This window comes from Lepisosteus platostomus, chromosome 5 (assembly GCF_059453375.1).
Source record: "Lepisosteus platostomus isolate fLepPlt1 chromosome 5, fLepPlt1.hap1, whole genome shotgun sequence".
Lineage (NCBI taxonomy): Eukaryota > Metazoa > Chordata > Actinopteri > Semionotiformes > Lepisosteidae > Lepisosteus > Lepisosteus platostomus.
In genome coordinates this window covers 15,118,130-15,141,248 of record NC_142615.1, presented here as the reverse complement: position 1 = coordinate 15,141,248, position 23,119 = coordinate 15,118,130, and the positions used below count along the sequence as shown (strand labels likewise).

Genomic DNA, 23,119 nt, shown 5'->3' with positions numbered 1-23,119 from the left:
TCATCACCACAGATGTTAATGCTAGTGGGCGGTAATCATTCAGGCATGTCACTTTTGTCTTTTGGGGGGTTGGAACAATAGTGTTTTTTTTAAAGCAGATGGGGACCATGGACTGTGACAGGGAGGAGTTAAAGATGTCCGTAAACACTGTGGTCAGCTGGGCTGCACATGTCCTCAGGACGTGAGGTGGTATCCCATCAGGCCCTGCAGCCTTACGGATTTTCATCCTGCTCAGAGTCTTCTGCACGTCCTGCTCTGAGAGTTTCAGAACAAACTCGCCCTGCACACTTGGGGTCTTCTCAGCATTGCCCGTTTTCAGAGCATCAAAGCGGGCATAGAATTTGCCCACTTTGGATCATTGTCCTGCTGCAGAACCCAAGTGCGCTTCAGCTTGAGGTCACGAACAGATGGCCGGACATTCTCCTTCAGGATTTTTTGGTAGACAGCAGAATTCATGGTTCCATTTACCACAGCAAGTCTTCCAGGTCCTGAAGCAGCAAAACAGCCCCAGACCATCACACTACCACCACCATATTTTACTGTTGGTATGATGTTCCTTTTCTGAAATGCTGTGTTACTTTTACGCCAGATGTAATGGGACACACACCTTCCAAAAAGTTCAACTTTTGTCTCGTCAGTCCACAGAGTATTTTCCCAAAAGTCTTGGGGGTCATCAAGATGTTTTCTGGCTCATCAGTGGTTTTCGTCTTGGAATTCTGCCATGCAGGCCATTTTTGCCCAGTCTCTTTCTTATGGTGGAGTCATGAACACTGACCTTAACTGAGGCAAGTGAAGCCTGCAGTTCTTTGGATGTTGTTGTGGGGTTTTTTGTGACCTCTTGGATGAGTCTTCGCTGTGCTCTTGGGGTAATTTTGGTCTTTAGAAATGGCTTTATAAACTTTTCCAGACTGATAAATCTCAATCACTTTTTCACACAGGGCCATGTAGGTTTAATTTTTCCCTTAATAATAAAAACCTTCATTTAAAAACTGCATTTTGTGTTTACTTGTGTTATCTTTGTCTAATATTTCAATTTGTTTGATGATCTAAAACTTTCAGTGTGACAAACATGCAAAAAAATAAGAAATCAGGAAGGGGGCAAACACTTTTTCATACAGCTGGCTCTGTGGCGCAATGGAGAGCGTGTTGGACTTCTAGGCCTTGATAGAATTAAGTCATTCAAAGGTTGTGGGTTCGAGTCCCACCAGAGTCATGTATCATTTTTATTGAACCTTTCGAAATCCTCTAGGGATTGGTGTTGATCAAGTCAAATACAGGACTTCTTAAGAGTCCACAGTTGAAAATGAACCAGCAGCCACAAGAAAGAAATTAGCACTGGACTGTGATCACATCACTCCTGTCCTGGAGTGCACTCCTTGCACTGGCTTCCTGTCAACTTCAAAATCCTCAAGCTCAGCTATAAGGCTCTCCATGGCTTGGCACCTCAGTACCTGTCTGGGTTATCGCCCTACTCCCCACCTCACAACCTTCGCTCTTCTAATTGTGTTTTCCTATCTGTCCCCCAGTCCATCTGGACTACACTCTATGGGTGACAGGGCCTTCTCCTGTTTTGCCCCAAAGCTCTGGATCTTTATCCCCAAGGATATCAGTCACCTTCTCTAAACTCCTTCAAATCCAGACTCAAAACCCTCTTCTTTAGAAGAGCTTTTAATGAACTATTCTTTACCCCTCTGTTCCTACTGTATTTAATACCACCATCTATTGTCTCCTCTAACTGTGTATTCTCATCCTGCTTATCTTGTGTATTTTTTTAACTTTATTGTTGTCATTCTGTAAAGTGCTTTGAAAAGCCACCTTTAAAAGCGCTATATAATGTAAAGATTATTATTATTATTATTAATAATGAACAGTGCATTTAACACTGAGCACATGCGGTCCTTCTTTGCAAAGGATTGCAAAGGTTGGGAATTAGCTTTTCACTCGTGTTGTTGAAGACCGTATCCTGGCTGTGTTGCAGGAAATGTCTGGATGCCATCACCGGATCAAGGAGAGGATCAGGGTTTTGGGAAGTCTTTTTGATGCCTGACACTGTGTGTTTCCTGGTTGTAACGGGTGTCATTCTGGACCTAAACAACAGAGAACACCATTGAAATCGCTGAACTGCCTAGCGGACACTTTGTCGCCTTCTTCTGACCTGTAATTAATGTGATTCTCTGAAAACGTGGCACGTTGTATCTGTGCTACCTTTATGGAGGGTGACCACACTCATAAGGATCATAGATTCGATCACAAGCATCTAAAAACGAGAATGAGAAAATGACATCACGCTATAAGGCTTAATGGCACGAATTCTCCTGTTCCTTCTGCAGCAAATGTGAGTTTTTTTGCTTCTTAACACTGAGATAGTTGGAGATATTTGGCAGCTGTGGGATTCCAACTCAACCCTCAAAGAGACTGGAGCTTTAATCCAGCTCTAAACTAAAAACTGGGTGACTTGTAAGGGCTGGTAGGAGAGGAAAAGAATAAATGCTTCTTTTTTGGTCTTTAGCTACTAAAAGAAAGGAAAAAATATTTGATTATTATTTATTCACCAGTTGTTTTGATCAAATTATTGTAACGCAGTGCCATATTAAGGTATAATATGTACATGAACGTCATGTCTGAGTCGATGATGGCAGCTGAGTATTGCTGGAGGACAGTTCATCATGAGTGGGTAAGCCTGCATAATGAGGGAGAAGAGATCGGCCTTTCTGATGCAGTGTCCAGTGACACTAACCTTCTGTCCTACTGTTCTCTGCTAATGTAGAGGGTGAATGTTTATTTAGGTGAATGTAAGGTTTAATTCTTGTAAAATATTTCTGAGCACTTTTTTTGTTGCTGAAAATTAATCTTGTGCATTTGAATGAATTCCGATATTGTCACCTAATTCTATACATTGTTTCATCAGACTAGAACTTTAAGAGGAGCTCAATTGCATTTATGAATTGCATAGTGATAGTATTTCTTTCCGTTTAAATACTTCAGTCAAAAATGTAGAGAAGGTGCTCCTGTTTTCACCATTATAAGAACTGTGATGCACCAGTAATATTTACTCTCACAAAAGTATTGTAATTGTATTGTTCTGTTCTGTAACAATCTTGAGTGACACAAACCTTCTGTTTTACTGCACTACACTTCTCCAGAGGCCAGTTCAGCACACAAGGATCCTCAGTCAAACAAACACTGCAATCGCTTGATAAAAGCCATTCCTCATCCTTTCTCTTAGTATTGGTGCAACTTTTGTATCCAAAGAAGGCGATTTGACAATGAAAGGTGCAATCATCTTAAAGAGAGTCTTCATGAAGGCATGCACAGGTTAAGGCACATGAAGCTGAATCCGTGAGCTGATTGACACAAAACAATGTCACTTCACATTATCCGCAAAGCTGTTTTGCTTGTCTGACCACCTCTTCGTACTTTACAGTGAGCGCATATATTTCAGTTTCTTCTTTTGTATTTTCTTTACTATTTTACTGTCCCTTTCCCCCATGTGGAGATGTATCCAGTGCCAAAACTGCTGTCTGATTATTTAAATTATCTGTAAAACTGTTACATGACTTCATCTAATTGTAAATTTATAAGACAGTCTGTGAGACATTTGTGAGAGTAGCTGAATCCCACGGCTGGTGTGGAATCAGACACAGACAGGTCTTCTGTGTGATCTGAATCCCACTGCCCAGAGCTACAGACTGGTCTAATGGTCACTATTGTAGACACGACCATCGGACAATCGGCTACAAATAATCACTATACTGATCATATTGTCACTACTGGTGTTTATTACATAAATACTATATATAAATAATAAGATAATTCCACACTCATGTGTGTTATAAAACATTTATAAACATTTTGGGAGGCTGACATACAGTAAAGAAAGTAATACTGAAGGGCTGGAAGTCCTGGAAAGCGTTAATAGAACCTTCTTGCTTTCGACCTGGAACAGAGCCCACAACTGCCAGATCAGTGACCCCTGAGCCCAGTTCACAGAGAGGAGAACCAGGGGCTTTTCTATGTCTCTAAGAGGGCTGGGAGGAAGGATAAAAGGGGGAAATGTGACATGAGTCCAGGCTGTTCTGTCTGATATTGTTCATGTAGCAGCACTGATTGTCTGAATATCTTCTGGTTCTGGATTGTGAGGATAGAGAGCAGTACGGAGTTGAGATCCTGTCTGAGTGTGAGTCTGAGCAATGAATCTGACTGAGAAAAGAATAATGATTTTTTATTCTGCCTGAGAATTTTCCTGAGAATTTTTCCTGATAATTTTTCTTCTTTTCCAAGTGGTGTTACATCCCCTTCAGATACTCTACACAGACTGCCAGAGAGAAGAGGAGCGAGAGATGGACAGATAAGAGCACACACAGCAAGAGACACATACGTCTTGATTTACTTTGAAGCAAGTGTTCATTTCTTTTCAGGAACAAGTTGTTTTTGAACTTCAAGAAATTCATACAACTTCTGAAAGATAAAATACAAATCTTGCTTCTCAGGACAGAAGAAATGCTGCAAAAAAATGCCAGTGATTTGTGAAAAGCAACGGGAATGTGTCCCTCTGCAGCTGTTAAACAAAGGGCTGGTGGGTCAAACGCACTCAGGGACGTGCTTCAGATTGTGATGATGTAAACATAATCTCCGCTAAAAATTGAAGGGATTTCTTCGCAAACCCTCTTGAATGTTGCAGGAAATCTTCGTGTTTTACTCGTGTGCAACTAAAACAAGTAAACAATTCAGTACCTAAGTCAATGTCCAAGAAAACCATCCTCACGTGTGGAATTTTTCTTTAACTGGCTGTTGGGAGAATTCATTTATACACCCGTTGTATCCTTAGCAAAAATATTTTAAAATTAGAACACAGATTTGTTGGAGAACTTGACAATCCTTGACAATCATTATTAAATGAGCATTATAGAAATGTGCGTTGATATTTTAAATATGTAACTTAATTGTAATATATATATAATTGCTTTGATATGGATGTTCATTTGAAGGAATTGAGGAAACTATGAAGGATCGCAGAACAACCAAAGATACATTTGGGCATCTGCTATTGGTAAAGATTAACGAATACAGTAAGTGTGAAGCTTGCACATACACGAGAGAAAAAGATCAGTTTAAATTCACTTCATTAGACTGACAGTGTGTATAGCAATGGATGGTTCCGATACATCGACCTCTGGGTTATGGGCCCAGCACGCTTCTGCTGCGCCACTCTGCTGACAGCTGTCGTAGTGTGATTCAACACAACTGCTCTATCTTTGCTTTCTAAAAGTGCGCCCGAGATGAAAAGTTTCAACGGCAAACACAGACGTCACTTTGAGCACTTGGTCTTTTATAGTACGAATCATCACACGCTGCTCTACATGGGCGTGTCTTCAAGATCGTTGAGAACCAAACCTTCTGCTTTCCGAGGCAACTGATTATTTCCTTGTTAATTCACAAATCTTCAATGGGAATCAGTGAAACGAAAACCAAACACATGTACACACTCGCGTCCTAGCCTGAAAGAAAAATGATGGAAGCATTTGAGAAATAACAAGAGTAGTCTGAACAGCTCCAGTCTATCAACTGCTCTACAAAGTGATCGCTACTTCCACACCCAGTTTATAACGCTGAAAATGATTCAGGAAGCACAGCAAAGTTCTAAAAGCAGTGGTTGAAAAGCGTCTAGATACATAAAATGACAGTTTCTCAAAAGTAAAATCTTAAGCTTTTAAATATTGTCATCCATATATTTTCGTTTTTCTCTTTTTTAAATAACACGCTTTCGAGAAATAGACTGTCTTGTAATGAAGGCTGCATTAGAAAATGTGTGTCTAAATTAAAATCGGGTTTATGACTTCTGCGTTTTTCAGCTTTCTTAGCGCTTGGGTCTCGATTCAGATATTGCAATGAAAGCAACAGGGGAGTAAGTTTTCCTTTTCTAAATCAAAGGTGATCTGCTCACAAGGAAGTATAAAAACTTCAGCGTTTACTTTTTGAAGACCGCAAATTGTCGAAACACTATTGCTTCATAAGCTAATAAGTAAGGTTTCTGAGCACGCATTGTATTACTAATGCTGTTACTAATAAAAAAAAGCTTAAATTCACATAATGGAATTTGGACGGCTCAAAGTAGTCTATTCTTTGTACAACTTTACTTGCCCGCTGAGTAGAGTTTAAAGCAACGGCAGCAGAAGTAGCAGTAATAGCAACAACGTGGTTAGAGTGTCACAATACACTCTATGAAATTATTGCGGCTTCAGATCGTTTTGTTCTGTTGAAGCTGCCTACAGGCTCTGAATTGCTGACATTGGCTGTGATCTTTTTTCAGGTTTCATGAAATTCTTCACATATTTGAAATATTTAATTCGGGTTCGCCTAATACACGGTGCAAACCGTACCTGCAGCAGAATGCTGTGGCACATGAAGCCGTTTTGTTTATCGGTTGTAAGGATTTAGGAGCGTACTACAAATCGAGCAAGGGAAAAGAAAGTTAAACAGGAGTCACTTTTTGGATTGCTAATTCATTGTGCTCTGCTCGTCTAGGTTCAAATCCTATCCTTGTCATGGTTAAGCCCTGAGACGTGTGTGTTTTTTCTAAACGGTGTTTGCATTTGTTTCCTCTTTACTCCTGTAAACTCAGGACTTTTTTTCCTTGGTGGCAACAATACGCTTCTGCAATACAGTAAATCAAAGACTCTGCTTTCAAATGAGCTGCACCAGGCATTCGGATACAGAAAAACACAGGGATTTAAAATTCAGGAATATGAATGGCCAATTGCTTACAGCTAGGGTTTTTACGTTTACTTATTTAGCGATTTGTGTATCAATCTTTTAACAATTCATTAAAATGCTAACAATATGTAAAATCAAAACAACAGCACCGTTAAATGCCGGGGAGACAGGTAGTTTTTTTTTCATCAGATGCCAATCTCTAATACTGTGTGTGAGAGCTTACGTACCTTTCCTTTTCTCACATTTTCTGACAACTATTCCAAAGGGGCACCCTGTCAGCTCCTAATACTTTTTAAAAGTCTGCCTGCATGTTTGATTATTGTCGTTTTATTTAGAAAAAGTTCAATATTGATCATAACTAAAGAAAATTAGGATCACGAATAAAAAAAGGGCTGAAGATGCGAGTCGCTCTTGAATCAGAGCTGGGCGACACGGGCTTCTGTTCTGATATGATTGTACGAGAAGCAGGAGGAATCTCTTCTCTCCTATGGAGCATGAGCTGAATCAGGAGTGAGACATTTCGTATGCTCGTGCATATGTTAACACATGACCTACATCGTAAAACTAAATTAAAAACTAACATTAAGTTGTCAAAGACATTCATTTATATACAAACAAGAGACAGACATAGTAATGATTCTACATTAACTTGTCCTGCACTGATCAGACTAATTGAAATGTATGAAAGCCCGTTTCCGCCAGGGAGTTACAAAACAACGCGCTATGGTATCGCAGAATTCCGACTAAGTAACTCAGAATTGCGACTTAGTAACTCACAACTCCGACTTTATATCTCACATTTGCAACTTCGAAATAGCCCATATTTCATTGTCTGTCCTTTTGTTATTGTAACGGATTCGGGTTCTAGCTAGCAAGACCTGGGTTTGAGCCAATAGAGTGAGGCACGAAGTAGGGTGGGAGCGGCGAGGGCACAAGCCCTAGAACCCGAATTCGTTACAATAACAAAAGGTCAGACAATGAAATATGGGCTTTTCGAAGTCGCAAATGTGAGAGATAAAGTCAAAATTCTGAGTTTTTAGGTCGCAATTCTATGATTCTAAGTCACAATTCTGAGATACCATAGTGCGTTTTTTTTACTCCCTGGCGGAAACGGGCTTCCATAGGTTCTCGGTGCTGCGAAGCAAAAGCAATCTCTGGAAAATCAGACAAATTATTATCAGATCATGTCAAAAGCTGATCAGTATTTCTTTACTGGGAAGCAAAGAAATGCTTGTATTACACATTTTAATATGACATGCAATTACACATGAAAAATAGTAAAATTATTTTCATTGCGGTACGTGTTGATAGAACAGCCCCCTCGATAAAAGAAAGTGTGGACGGACGTGTCGCATGTTCCGTACTCTGTCTGACAGCGAGTTTAACACACTTTCCTCGGAAATTAGAAACTAATTTAACAATAAATTAATCTGAGCAAATTTTACACGTGTGGGTGATTTAATTCTGTCGAAATTGCGTGGAACTCCTCCGCTGAGGTCAGATACACACGGGAAAATGTTCAGGCGGCTTCACGGAGTCCCGCCTCAGACTGAAATCAGGTTCTAATTAGACGCTGAGAACAATCCGGATCTCTGTATGTAATTGATTGTGTTGATTGTGTGACCAGGTGTGCGGTAACAGGTCCTGCCAGTATAAAAACCTAGTCACCGCGTTCACACTTTATGCTTTCTTGCTTCAACACAGTTTTGTGGTTTACTTATTTTACTCCTGTAGCAATTGAGCGGGACGTTAATTTGGCGATGCGCTCGTTTCTCTTTGTGCTGTGCCTGTGCGCAGGGGCCGGGCTCCCCACACTGATCTCCGCCGGGCCGGCTGGCTGGGACTCTCGGGAATTGGCGCTCCAGGCCGACCTCCCGGCTCCTGAAGACGCAGCCCAGTTGGAGGACTTGAACCTGGCAGATGCGCCCTCCGAAGACCTGTCTGCAAGCGAGAACGACTCGCAGTCCTTGGCTCCCGACTTTCGCCGCCTTCCCGTGTCCAGAGACGCGTACTCGCCCTACTTCGACAAGGAGAAGATGAAGCCCGAAGCCGGCAGCCGCCCCTTACCCGCCTACATCAAGAGCGTCCTGTTTCCTCCCCAGCGAGGGCGGCAGCCGGCTCGCCCGGCCATCGGGGGCACCCGAGGAGTGGCTGTGTGGTGTGACTCCAGCAGGATGTATGTGAGGGTCAGTCGGCTCCTGTTCGGCTTCAGCTGTCGGCCATCGGAGGTGACCTTGGGCAACTGCAGCGTCAGCCGAACCACACGCAGTTACTTCTACTTCATCTACGGGCTTCACGAGTGCGGCACCGAGCGATCGGTAAGCGGGTCTTCATCTACAGGCAGTGTAGCGATGTGAGCTGTAGGGCCAGTGTCGGGGTTGCCTTTCCTGGGAATATCCCTTCCTCTGTGACCCTGCAGGTTGTCCAGGGCCGCCTGGTGTACTCCAACACTCTCCGCTATGCCCCGCCCTCCTCCAGTGCACCTGTGCATCGCTTCATTCCCTTCTCTGTGCCTGTCAAGTGCTCCTACAACAGGTAGGCAGGGCTCTGCTGCTGAGAAGCCGCTAGGAAAGTGTCCAGATGCCCCTCATCCCCTCTGTCCTGCAGGTTCCACTACTCCTACAAGGTTGGCTATGTCCCCACGTGGGCCAGGAGAAGGACCTTCTTCAAGGACCTGAAGAACAAACGCAGCTTTGTGCTGCTCACCACCAACTGTAAGCTCCTTGAGTGAGTGGCTCCTCCTGCCTGCAGGGGGTGCTGTGTGCAGGTGTAATGCTGCCTCTCTCTCTCTCTTTCTCTCTCTTTCTCTCTCTCTTTCCAGCCCGCTGGGTCCGGCTCTCTCCCAAGGATGAGTACTTCCTGGGTCAGCCCATGTACTTCCAGGCCACTGCCTACTTTGCCACAGCAGAGCAGAGGCTGTACATCCACTCGTGTTACGTAACGGAGAAACCAGACCAGCACTCCCAGCCCCGTTTCCCTGTGATCGACAATTTGGGGTACGGCCCCTTCTGGGAGGAGAGGTGGGCAGGAGCCCCGAGAGCCTGCAGGGGTTCATCCTTGTCCTTGTCCCCAGGTGCATGGTGGACAGCAAGGCAGATGGCTGCCTGTCCAGTTTTGTCCCCTCCAAGCAGAAGGATGTGCTCCGCTTCACAATTGATGCCTTCCTCTTCCAGAAGAAGCTGTCCAGGAAGGTACTGCTCTCAAAGGCTGCTCAGCCTTCTTGCTCTACTGATCCATGGTCTGCTTTTCCATCCATGATCTAGATGTGAACCAGACTGTGGCAGCTGTAGTGCCTAGAGCTGCCAGCTTGCCTTCACTGATGGCAGAAGGTCCTTCTCTGTCCCTCTATTGGCCTTGATCCCTTAATGCTGTGACCTTCCCTCTTGCAGCATGAAGTGACTGAGCTGTACATGCACTGTGTCATGGCTGTGGCTCCTGCTAAAGCAACACCAGGGACCAAGTCCTGCACCTACAACAGGGAGGCGAAGAGGTACTTCTGCAAGGAGCCTGCTGAGGGTGCTCTGGGACATGCCAGGTTTAGGCCTCACCTGTCCTCCTCTCCTCCAGGTGGGAGGAGCTATATGGTGACCATGAGGTCTGTGCCTGCTGTGAGTCCAGGTGTGCTGGCAGTTGGAATGAAGGTGGGTCTGGTTCTCTATCCCTTGTGGATGCATCTCTGCTCAAGAGACAACCATGCTTGGACAACTGAGGAATGATCCCATGCTGGACAAAGGGACTGTTTAGATGAGTAGCATCACTGTGGGACTCTGGGTATAGCAGATCCCTCACTCCTGGGTGCTGCTTGTCCACAGGTACCAGGAGCCTGGTGACCAGCAGTCGGGTGGCTGTGGCACCAGTAGAAGCTCCTCTGGATGTGGGAGCTGACTGGACTGAGGATGAGGAGGGAGACCCTCAGAGCTCCAGTGAAGATGCAGAGAGCACCAGTGAGGATGTGGAGGGAACAGAGGACTTTGGAGATGTTGGCAGTGGACAGGTAGGGTCTGGCAGGAGGAGCTCCTGTAGGGGTGGTGTCCTGCAGTTCAGCTGGATTGTTCTCCTTCTTTCTCCCCAGGTGCCTGAATGAAGGCTCCAGCCTGGCCCTTGTGACTCTCCTGCCTCCACTTGCCTTGTAATGGCAACATTTCAATAAAACTGTGAAAGACCCTTCTGCCTGCCCTTGTTTCTTTATGGTTTATAGGTTTGAATGGGGTGGAGGAATTCAAGGGAAGTGAGACCCATTAATCAATGGAAGTATTTGTGGGGGTTCCCCTTTCAAGAATGCTTCCCGTATTGCTGCCAATGAGGACTGAAAATGGCTGGAGTAATAAAGCGTTGTAGTGGGGGAAGATGGCCGCACTATTCCTTGGGCAGGGCAGTGTGACTTTTTTTTACTGTGAGAGAGACGGAGGTGTTCAATATACTGGAAATCCTCCTGTTTCTGAGATGGGTAGTGCTTATGGAGTGTGAGTTGCTACTGTAGTGCCCAGTAAGAGTGAGATCTGGTGTCCTATTCTAGGCTGCACAAACTGACTAAAAGAAACACAAGGAAGGAATTGTCAACATGGGCTTGGTGTAAAGTAGGCCTTCCCAACCTTAGCAGAGGAACAATACTGGTGCACAAACATCAGTGAATAATTGTGCAGTTAGAATCTTGGAGGTCTTGTCTTATGGGTGTTGGTTTCACAGTAGTGGTATTGGACAGTCATGGGGAAGTATTAGGATTGAGACTGGAGATCCCAGTACTTGACTGGGAAGGCGGGTGTTCACAACCACCTCTACCAGCAGCACAAACTGTGTAGATTGAGACTGAATGCTTACTACACAAAGCCTCTCCCCTGTTTCAGTGTCCCATGTCATGAATTTCAAGTGAATCCTAGTCTTCCTTTGTGCCTACCTATAATTTGCACAAATCCTGCTGGCCCACTAACACTGTCAATTCTTAGCCCTACTGCAATGCCCTATTAAAGTTTCAAGGATTTAGGATAAACTATTTTATATAATGGTTCTGAAGGTAGCTTCTCAAAGCACTTGACAGAATTACAATAAGAATACACAGGATAAAACAATTCCAATAGACAGAGGAGACCATGGATGGTGGTACTAAGGAAAGTAGAAGCAGAGGGGTAAAGAATGGAACCAGTTCAGTAAAGGCTCTTCTACAGAACAAGGTGTTGAGTCTGAATTTGAAGGAGTTTAGGGAAGCTGACTCTGCTATCCTTGGGCAGAGAGTTCCAGAGCCTGGGGGCATAACAGGAGAAGGCCCTGTCACCAATACAGTGTAGACGGGCTTGGGGGACAGTTAGGAGACCAGAATTAGAGTGAAGGTTATGAAGTGGGGAGTAGGGTGATAATAGATTAAACTGCAACTGAAATGTAAAGGCAGGTTCTACAGTTTATGCAAGAAAGGGTAATGTTAGGCTTTTATGGGACGGGGGTAATGGCAGCACTTTTGAGGACTGTTGGTACAACAGCAGTGCTCAAGGATTCATTTCTAATATTGAGGACAATGGGTTATATACCCATCGTTATTACCAAAGGCTCAGAGACGTTTTGCTATATAAAAAGACTCCTTTCCACCACTAATTTATTCAGGTTTGGTTCATTTGGGTTTTATCGGTTAAACATTAAATATTGTATGTCAGTTTGTTGATGCCTGTGTATCACAGTGATCTGCACACACACCTTTGACTGAATATGGGCTGCCAAACCTCTCCAGCAAACTTATGTATCACGGTAGGTACACAAGAAGTTTATTTGTAATAACAGGGTTGTTGGTGCCAGTAGTCAGATTGGGTCAATTGCAAGGTAAGAACAGCATCGCATTAACTGGAGATGATCCAGAGATTAGCATGCAGCTCTGTACGCCAGATTAATACCGATTTGCAACTCGCTCGTCTGCTGACTTTAGTCCCCTGCTCAGTAATCACAATGTTCCCAATTGCAATGAGCCCAAGGAAACAGCTGCTGCTCTCTAGAGGACACTACAGGACAGGACTAAGTACAATTTCTGCAATAGACTAAGCAGTTTAGTGCCAAACTAATGGAACACTGAATCCTATGGGACAGTTCCGAATGTAGTAGCATCTTAATACTGAAATAATATCGTAAACACCTCGTGATCTTAAGAATCTGTCGCTGTTAAAAAGTATTATAATAATAAGCTAAAATTGTACTGCAGCCACAACACAGTGGACTTGCAGCTCCTGTCCTGATCATACAGAAAGATGTCATCACTATAACACCTGTTAACAAACATAGCGCCTGCAGTCTGTGAAAGAGAGCTCTGAGGTAAATATTCCTTGCAGGGAAGTGAACTGAAAAACAGGCAAATACATCACTCAGATGAGGAGCAACGACTGTCGCTAAAGAAAGTGAGCGAGGGTACACCTACTGTATAGTAGTTCATCCACAGTAATTCAAACATAAATTTGTGACGCACCAGAGTACCACAAAGCTAGAAGCGTGCCTTCAACTGGAGTATTGTAGCACAACTATTTATAAGTAATATTAACTTATTCCAGGCGTTCATCTGGTTTAAGAATACGAATCGATGCCTTAAAAATAGACCTTTAACAGTCCTTTGATGTAGAATTAAGAAAATGGGGAATTATCTGATCCCGTTCTCAATCCAGTAGTTTATGGACAGGCGCTCTCAGCGGACTGTGCGCAGGAGTGATGGGTGATGTGGAATTCTATGGGCTCAGTGGGACTCCGGGAGTCAACTCAGGGCTCTGCTGTAGATTCCTGTAGAACCGGTGTGAAATGATAATGTATCGTTGGCTGGTATTATTAATGTAACGTTTACTGGTACGTTTCGGCCAAAACATATTTTCTTTCTTCTTTTTTTCAGCATGGAATAAACCTATTACTTGTTCCTTTGCAGCCTACGCATGCTGACACAGCTACCCACCTGAACTACAAATTGTATGTTGGCCGTTCTGTTACACTATATTGATGAATCGTACAAGATCATAGGATCTATAAGCCTGAAGACTTGTCTTGTACAGTGACCTGATAAAAATCAAATTAATTACATTAATTTTTATGGAATAAAAACGAAGACAATATGAAACAAGATACATAAATAGACACTTCACATCCAGGAGAATTCACAATTATAAAAGCTGAAACTTTTTAAATATTTCCATTGTATGTCCTTTTTTACTTAAAAAAAAAAACTCTTCTTTAGCTCAGCTGGTAAGGCCTGGGTTCGAGCCAATGGAGTGAGGCACGAACTAGGGTGGGAGCGGCGAGGGCACAAGCCCTGGAACCCGAATCCGTTACAATAACAAAAGGACAGACAATGAAATATGGGTTATTTCGAAGTCCCAAATGTGAGATATAAAGTCGCAATTACGAGATATAAAGTCGGAATTCTGAGTTTTTAAGTCGCAATTCTAAGTTACTAAGTCGGAATTCTGAGATACCATAGCGCGTTTTTATTTTTACTCCCTGGCGGAAACGGGCTTCCATAGAAATGGTCAGATTCAGAGCCATTGCAGTTCGTGCTAATTAGAACAACGCCAGAACTGAACCCTCAGCACCGTACTGACTACTGAGCACAAGATCAGCTGCTCGCCAGCTTTGTTTCGCACAGTTTTGCATTGCTATTGAGCTCAGAGCAGGAGCTGATCTTCAGACAGTCAGATGCGTTATACATTACGTCACTGGCCCTAATCTTACGGTGCTCAACTGCACCATAGTGACCTCAGCGCCACTACTAGTAATGCATCGCCCCCGGCCAAAATTGCTTAGTAAAAAAAAATATTTTCTATACTGTCTGTTTAAAAATATTATATCTTTAAAAATGACAAAGGGTTTGTGTGTCGCACTAAAGTTTCGATTCATTTCGAATGCAAAGAAAAAACATTTTCTTCCAAGAAATCATAAATTTGTCTCATCCTCCATACTATAATTCTCTCTTGAAGTAGTAAAGCATTTTGAGTCAAACCGAACAATATATTAAAGGAACAAGTAATAGGTTTATTCCATGCTGAAAAGAGAAGAGAGAAAACACAACGTTTCAGCTGTGAAACCTTCTTCAGGTTTGTTTTCTCTCTTCTCTTTTCAGCATGGAATAAACCTACAGTAGTACTTGTTCCTTTGCAGATACGCATGCTGACGTAGCTACCCACCTGAATATATTAAACGTTTCATCCATACGATTAACATAATGTTCTCCTGAATAACTACAGTAAATGACAAAGCCTTAGAGCCACAGAGAAAAACAAATTGCATTTAAAGTAATTTTAAAGGCTCGAGATAATATTGCACTATAAACGCAAATGTCTGTCTTCTTTGTGGCGCTTACTTTTTGTTGCTTTAGCAAATTTCATGCAGTTTATTTCTGACACAAGACATAACAAGCTTGTGTATTTATGACAAAAAAGCAGGGCAGCAATTTATATCGGCCTTGAAATTGATATTGTTAAAAAGTGAGTTAAATGCAGATATAGTAAATATATGTTCTTATATAATGGTGTGTTTTTTTTATTCTAAAAATCCTTCATGAATGGTTTAACAGACACCTTGCATAATTAAAAAAATATATTTACGAATTTTAACTTTTTATACAGTAAAGTTTTGTTGTGAACATGAGCCAACACAGTTCTGGATTTTATTCTGACTTCCTACGCACATATGAATTTTCTTTCACACAACAGCTCGCATGTATGGTAGCGTATTAGCGCCAGGGATAAAAAGAATGATGTTGTCTTTTAAATGATAAACCATTTGCGTTTATACAAAATCACAATGCGTTGTCGCAGACATTGGGACATACTCTGTTTAAACACCTGTCTTTTTCTCTTATATTGGCTCCTGTGCTTCGGTCCATTTGAGAGAGAAGACTGAAAAAGTCTTGTGAAAGTGGATTTTGCACCTGCGCCAGTGCTGTAGTGGTATCATACAGACTCCCATCCAAATCCATCAAACGCTGGAAGCTCTGGAAGGCAACGTAAAATATTGCTCTGTCCGTTGGTGGATTAGGTATGCATGCTACATTTCAACGTAAAATGCAATGTAAAAAGATCAAATTTGATTCAAAATCGATTAATGTAAAAACCGATAAAGCTCATGTTTTTTATCTAGTTTTATCTATATCTATATCTATATCTAGTTTTTCAAAGGTCTTAAAAAAATGTTTATCGCGATTGTGAAAGTTCGAGAAGGTGTACCAGCGCGTGCCTTTATATCGCCAGCTTCAGTCTCGCCTGTAGCTGCGAGAAGGTTAAAAGCGCACAAGTGATCTGTCTTTCGTCCAAATAATTGCTGGAGCAGCAGGACGTAGAGCACCATCCAGCAGCTGTAGACGATGTTCAAGGAAGAGCTAATTCTGTTTTCAGCACAGGGAGCAAGAATGAGCTCAGTCCGGCTCCCAGCAGAATCCATTCTGGTTTGGTTGCTGTCAGACTGTGCATCTGAGGCTTTTTGGATCGCAACGTGAAAAAAAAAAGAACAAAAAACAATTGCTCACATCGTGTTACTTCTACCAGAGGAAGGGAAGATATCACTTAAAAAAATCAGCACTTAATATTTGGATCCGGGGCCTCATACTAATTATTTAACTATCAGATTGTGTTTCTGCAACATTTCGTGCACAGTATGCCGTATTCAACAATAAAACAACAGTCACAACGAGGCCTTTACACCCAGTCTGGGGTATTTTCCCCTTTTATATTTTTGCCACTTTATATCGAACCTGTTATACTCCCAGAAGTGCGCAGTAGCTTCTACTTAATAAAAATATACAATTCACCGCTGGTATAAACAGATGTGTGCCATGTCTGCTTTTGTAAGCATTTGTTTCAAAAATAAGTTCACAATATGTTAAAAACACAAAAAGCACAAACTTAATAATACAACGATACAAAATCAAAACCAAATCATAAAGCCAATTAAGTACCTATCCTTTGAAAACAGAGAACACCTTTATATCTACAATAAAAAAGTGACATTTGTATCTACTTTTGAATTACTGTACAAAGCAGACAGAGTATTCCCTGAATTCAAAGATCAGATCTTGGCCAAAACAAGACAATCAGACGTGAGCTGAATTCAGAACAAGAGCCTCTGCTTCGTCGTTTATTGAGCTTGTGATCAAAGTCTGAGTGAAAAAAGACAGGCTATTTTAACTGTTTGAATGAAATACACAAAGGGCACCTTCCTTCGAACCGGTGTCAAACCAGCAACCTAAGGGCTCCCTCTTGTTTCAACTACAGTCCTCCACTCTACCAACTGAGCTACCAACAGCTGTCAGGAGATGCTCTCTGGCACATACTGTCCAATGTAGTGTAATGTTCCGGATGATTTAAATCCCAGATCGACATCGTTTCCAACTCGTTTCCTTAGTCTTGTTTACCTTGAATTTAAGCCACATACCAGGATTCTACTGTATAAACTTCCGGAGATATTACAAAATGTTTGATGGAGCATCAATCATTCCAGGCGGAAATTGACTCCTTTTCTTTCTCGAGGGATCATATTAAACATTTCATTTGGATCGAGAAGAGGATCACCATGAGACACAAAACAAACAGTTTCATTCTGTCTTTATTAGAATCTGTATCACAGCTCATGAATGTAAAGCCTTTAGTATGCGAGAGTGAGAGTCCAGTTATGCCAGGGAGTGTGAGAAAAGAGAACTGAAATTGAGTAAATTAATATTTACATAGAGCGTAAATCTTCAAAGTGTCACTGCAAAATTATTACAGGGGTCTACCAGCTGCCGGACGTACTTGTTTTGGGACTATTTCCAATAAGTACCGCATTAGTAGTTGTGTGTCCTTACTGGTATCTTTTAAACATTCGGTTATATACAAACGGGACAGAGACACAGTGATAATCTAATTTTAACATGTCCTGCATTTTAACTTACTGAACAGATAAATTGAAATGTTCTGATTCAGAGCCCCTGCAGTTCGTGCTAATTAGAACCACAACAATACTCCTGAGTCCTGAGCACCAGACTGAGCAAAGGTTAGAGCTGAACTCTGACTTTCTTCAGCACGACTTGTTGTTGCAGTTGAGCTCAGAGCTGGAGATGATCTCCATATTCTACCACACTAACTAGTCCTAAACGTAGTACACAGTACACACTTTTTAAAAACAATTTAAAATATTACACAAAGGCTGTAAAGCACACTCTAAATCGATCCGAATATTTGATTTCCGCGATCCGTTTAGACAACATTAGGCAACGTGGCGCTTCTCTAGCAAAGCATTTCTCAGTTTTGTGAACTACTGGTGCTTTTAACACACCAACTTACGCACCTCGTCAGGATGGCCGAGTGGTCTAAGGCGCCAGACTCAAGGACTCCTGTCTTTCCATTGCTTGGGTGTTCTAGTCTCTGAATAGAGGCGTGGGTTCAAATCCCACTCCTGCCAGCTTTTCCCTCTCTTGCATTTTTCCTGTCTTCTTGTGCTCGCTGACAACGACAGAAAGAAGAAAACGGAGAAACCGGCTTGTGGGCACATGATGGGCAGGGAACTGCTTCGTGAACACTTCAATGTGATTAGCAGAAAGTCAAATAGGCTTCGATTTCTCCCTTAAGAACTGTTTGGGGTGCCTGTAATCGAGTAAAGATTTACGGTCAAGGTATGCATTCAAAGGTGAAAGACCGAAATATAAATCCAGAAGAAGATGTATTAAAACATATTGTTTTCCTTGCGGTTTCCCCTGTATTTCATTAAATGTGGCATTGTGAAATCAGCCTGTAGCCCTACGGAATGCAGCCACTCTCCCGGTGACAGCGGCAGGAGCCGAGAGGATTAAATCAGAGCTCGAACAGAGAGTTAAAAAAATATGGGCAATTAGAACATAGATCATAGAACATTTTTATTAAACTTTCCTATCTGCTCGGCCTTACTGAAGTATTTTAGCTGCATTTTAGCTTCTATTTATATACTTTACAGTAGATAGTGTTTAGAAAGAGAAGAGAGATACAAGCGCTAAACCCCCACAATAACCAAACCTTAACTAAAGCAGGAAGATCAGTTTCTGCTCGAGACAGCCGTTTTCTGAACTGTAAATCTCTGGCTGGAGACGCTGTGTGTCCGGACTCAGAGGTTGTATAAGAAAAGACTCGGAGAGCTGCAGGCGCAGCTCATTGCTCTGCGCTCCCCGTGCGGAATGCGCGTGTCCTCCCTCCTTCATTACCTTCATACACTCCTCTCAAACCATATCAAACTCCTGGAATATTTCGGTGAACAGATACTGGATCTTTCTTTCCGAGATCATAGGCAGAAACAATAAACACGGTGAAAACAGGAAGGTATTCTGATCGTATAGAGAAATGCGCAAAAATACATTTCCTAAAATCCAATAAAATCTAGTTACATTCTGATGCTATTTTGATGTATCTGAATAGTTTTGGCACAGTTGTTACAGCAAAGAGACAAATAAACTTTTTTTAATTTCATTCGAGCTGTAGTTTTGAAAATGTTTTTTCAATTCTCTAAATAATACAAACACAAACACCCGTTGTAAGCGTCTGACCATTGATATTCTTGAATTATAAGACCGTACACACGCTGGCAGGCAGTTCAGCGAATATGATGCCCCTGCAGGGGCCGAATATTAGACAGACGTATACATACAGTCATCGTGTGGAGTTTATTCCTCCTCTACCGCAGTCTTTGCCTCTTGTCACATTTGCGCTTAATTGTCGATTTTTTGTATAGAACACCGAATATCTTGAGGAAGCCTGTCAAGCGAAGACTGATGGATTATTGAGGTGCAAACACTGGTTCAAAATCAACACCCTCTGCTATTGCCGTTGTTTCATTGATAATTTCTTCAAATTCCTCATCTGACCTTCAATATCGAGGGATATTGAGCATAATACCATACAAATTGTAACTTTCTTTTGATTGCCAGTTTTATTAAAATGCCATCCCCTTTTACAGTTATTTTAGATGTTTGGCAAGGCGTCATATCCCCCCTCTCACCCTCAGCTAAAATATTTTAAAAGTACAACAACATTACATTATATTGAACAGCGTTTATGTTAACATTTATATTCAAATTAAGGTAAATATACGAAAATATTAAAATAGAACTCCGGCGATCTGTTGTTTTTGCTTGACAAGTTCTCGAACAATTTTGCATTGTTTTTTAAATTACTTTAGCTGAAGATGCAACGGGAGCATAAGTGAATTCTCCCTCACTCACTGGAACATATAATTCTATGGGTGAATACTAACTGCTTGCAAGTTGCCAATGTCGGTAATTATTGGAAATTCCCGGTAATGTTGACTCTGGTACTCAATTGTTTACTACTGCAAATATCAAAATAGTTCAGGTTTTGCGGAACAATTAAATTTTTGCGGTGATGATGTTTACTATAGGAAGAAGTGCGTCCCTGGGTGGGATCAAAAAACCCACCTGGGGATTAATAGCCGAAAACGCTAACCGATTGCACCACAGAAATGCTTACACCTTGCTTTTTTTCATTTACATACTTTTGGTGAACAAAAAAAATCGCTCGCATTTCATCTTTCGCAAGCTGTATGATTTAAAAAAAAACAAGTTGTTCTGCAAAGGAAATGAATAAACGCATTAAACCAAATCAAGACCTCTTTGAGTGTCCCAAATTACATGTTCTGTAAAACAAGACAGGAAAAAAAAGGTACCGCTGGAATTCGGATCCAGGATTTCCTCTTTATGAAACAGGTCTTTTAACCAGCTTTACCACAGCACTGGCAGAATACTATTCTTATATAGGTGGGTACCCACCCTCAAACCTTTGTTCTCTCGCTATTTTACCTTTGCCTACTGCCCTGTCTCTCTCACACCTGAAGAAGGCTCCACGGGCGAAACGTTGTGTTCTCGTTCTTCTTTTTTTCAGCATGGAATAAACCTATTACCTATTCTTATACAGCCTCTTGGACACACCGCTCTGAGACATCTGAGGTCGATGTGCGCTGAGCCTGGTCGCCGAGCAAAATCATGCCCAAGGGGAGGGGTTTTTGTGACGAGGTGGCCGAGTGGTTAAGGCGATGGACTGCTAATCCATTGTGCTTTGCACGCGTGGGTTCGAATCCCATCCTCGTCGGTTTATGTTTTCGACTTGTGATCCGTTTCTAAGTCGGACTTGCTTTCTTTAGCTACTGTAGTAGAGCAGTAATATTTCTAGCGTTGGCTGAACATGGCTTACAGCAGTAGCTGACAGATATAGTCTCTTAATATTTAGGTTAAATTTATGCTTTGTACTGCTTTCACCTGATATTAATAGTAGTCCTGATGAACGATTTAGGGACATGGCGCATCTTGAAAATGTTCTTGTTAATTTCAGTTTGGAAAAGATGCACTCACCAGAAGCAGAAACTAGTCGTATCTGCAAAATGCGCAATGCAATAGCAATGTCTTGCTATGAGTCCTTACCTGTTACAGGAGGCGTTGTAGGACTTTTTTAGTTCAGAAAAAGCTACCAATTCATCTTACATTTCTACTCCATCAATATTAGCAATGCTATCTTTACTAAGCTCTAAATATAGCTCTAAATAAATGCAAATTTTAAAATACATTTTAAAATAAATGCTATTCCATATGTTGTATCTTTGTGGTATTTAGAAATTTTATCTGAGGATGCAAGGGAAAGAGGCTTGTATTTTAATACAATTTTCGATCAAAAGAAAACCAAAGTCCCTATGATATTACCGTCAATATCTCTTGATATCAACGTTCAGTTGAAAGATTTGAAGAAACTCTCAAACAAGCAACTGCAGTAGCAGAGAGTTTTGATTTAAACCGATGCTTGCAGCTCAATACTCCATTCATCCTTGAAAGAAGCAAAGACAGGGATATTTTGAGTGTCTCCATGATCCTCTTCTCAATCCAAAAGAAAGGTTTTATATGATCCTGATCCCACTAGAAAAAGGGTCAATTTCAGCCTGCACTGATGTCCCTTCAAACGTTTTATAAGAACTCTGGACGTTTATACAGTGGAAGCCTGGTCCATTTCTTCTTCTGAACGAGACTATGGGAGTGAGTATTTTGATGTCGAACTGGGATTTAAATAGAGGAACACTACACTACATTGGGCTACACGTGTGACAAAGCGTTTGCTTTCCGACCTCTCGATAGCTCAATTGCTAGATCTTAAGACTATAGACAAAAACAGTGGGCATTTCTTATGTCCCTGGTTTGAATCCAGCTCGAAGGATGGTGTTTTCTTGTTCCTTAATCAAAAAGTGAAAATTGTGAATTTGTCTTTCACTTTGACGTTCACCCGAAAGCTCAGTATATAAAGAAGTAAAGGCTCCTGTTCTGGATCCTAATCCTAATCCTCACGTCTGATTGTTTTGCTTAGACCTTTAAAATGTACACTGTGGACTGTTTGCTCTTCCTAACACAATTAAAAAGCCGCCGACAAACTTATCGATCGGGAGTTTAGTTCAGTGATAGCGCGCACTTAAGACGCTCCGTTTTCTATCGCCGGCATCTCTGTATTCTTTTTAAACGCGATATTTTTTATTCTTCGTGTGTGAATTTCAGGGAGACTCATAAACCCTTTGTCTGTTTTAAAGATACATTATTTTAAACCAGACATAATGAAAGACGTAGTAACTAGACACACATACAAGACACATGAATAGTAGCGGCTCTGAAGGCAATACAAACGCCAATGGCCCAATGGATAACGTGTCTGATTACGGATCAGAAGACTTTAGGTTTGTACTCCTTCCTGGTTCGTGAAGAAGCTTTTAAACCTCACTACTCAACACTGACATCGTAGGGTGTGCGGTCCTACACAACCTTACGATCGACTGGATGAGTCTCCTGTTCAATCTCCGATTCTTTCCGCACATTCCTGCTATTTCACCACCGTTATTGTAGGATAACAGCCACAGACACGAGAAGATATACTATTCCGAACAAATGTCTTAAAAAATCACGTTGAAAAAGGTGACAATACGTTTTTGTTTCTTTAACTTAACCTTACTTTTGCCTGTAAAGTTCACATTATTTTCTGTAGCCGCAAATCCCCAATATGTCTGCTGTCTCCCGAGAAACACAAGCGTGGAGTCAAATCATATTAAATGACACAACACATCTATTAATTTAACACCCAGACGTGACAGAACACATGTAAGACTTACACACAGCTTTTAATATGCTCTAGTGAATTTGCAGGTGTCCTGGGGAGGGAAGAGAACTGATATTAAGGAAATACATATTTAAAGGGGATGTAAGTCTTAAATGTGTTTTGTCACATCTGGGTGTTAACTGAATAATTCTTTAGCATTATTTATTGTGTTTTGACTCTATACTTGTGTTTCTCAGGAGACAGCAGAAATATTGATGTTTACATTTCTATTCACATTCCCGGTGATATTGACTGAGGTAATGCAGAAGCATGTTCTCTATAACAATAAACGGTGCGAGAAGACAGGAAGAAAGGCA

General features: G+C 41.7%; 1 long non-coding RNA gene and 3 other non-coding genes across 4 annotated transcripts; all 4 read left to right on the top strand.

Annotated features, from left to right (window-relative positions):
- Positions 1–1,120: 1,120 nt before the first annotated feature.
- Positions 1,121–1,213, top strand: trnar-ucu (transfer RNA arginine (anticodon UCU)). The gene is made up of 2 exons: positions 1,121–1,157; positions 1,178–1,213. It is a non-coding gene; the product is annotated as a tRNA-Arg (tRNA).
- Positions 1,214–9,792: 8,579 nt separating this feature from the next.
- LOC148663976 (uncharacterized) lies at positions 9,793–10,351 on the top strand. Its single transcript, XR_015936461.1, has 3 exons — positions 9,793–9,905; positions 10,104–10,204; positions 10,282–10,351. It is a non-coding gene; the product is annotated as an uncharacterized LOC148663976 (long non-coding RNA).
- A 7,637-nt stretch (positions 10,352–17,988) lies between these two features.
- Positions 17,989–18,099, top strand: trnal-caa (transfer RNA leucine (anticodon CAA)). Its single transcript has 2 exons — positions 17,989–18,026; positions 18,054–18,099. It is a non-coding gene; the product is annotated as a tRNA-Leu (tRNA).
- Positions 18,100–20,686: 2,587 nt separating this feature from the next.
- trnas-gcu (transfer RNA serine (anticodon GCU)) lies at positions 20,687–20,768 on the top strand. The gene has a single exon. It is a non-coding gene; the product is annotated as a tRNA-Ser (tRNA).
- Positions 20,769–23,119: the final 2,351 nt, after the last annotated feature.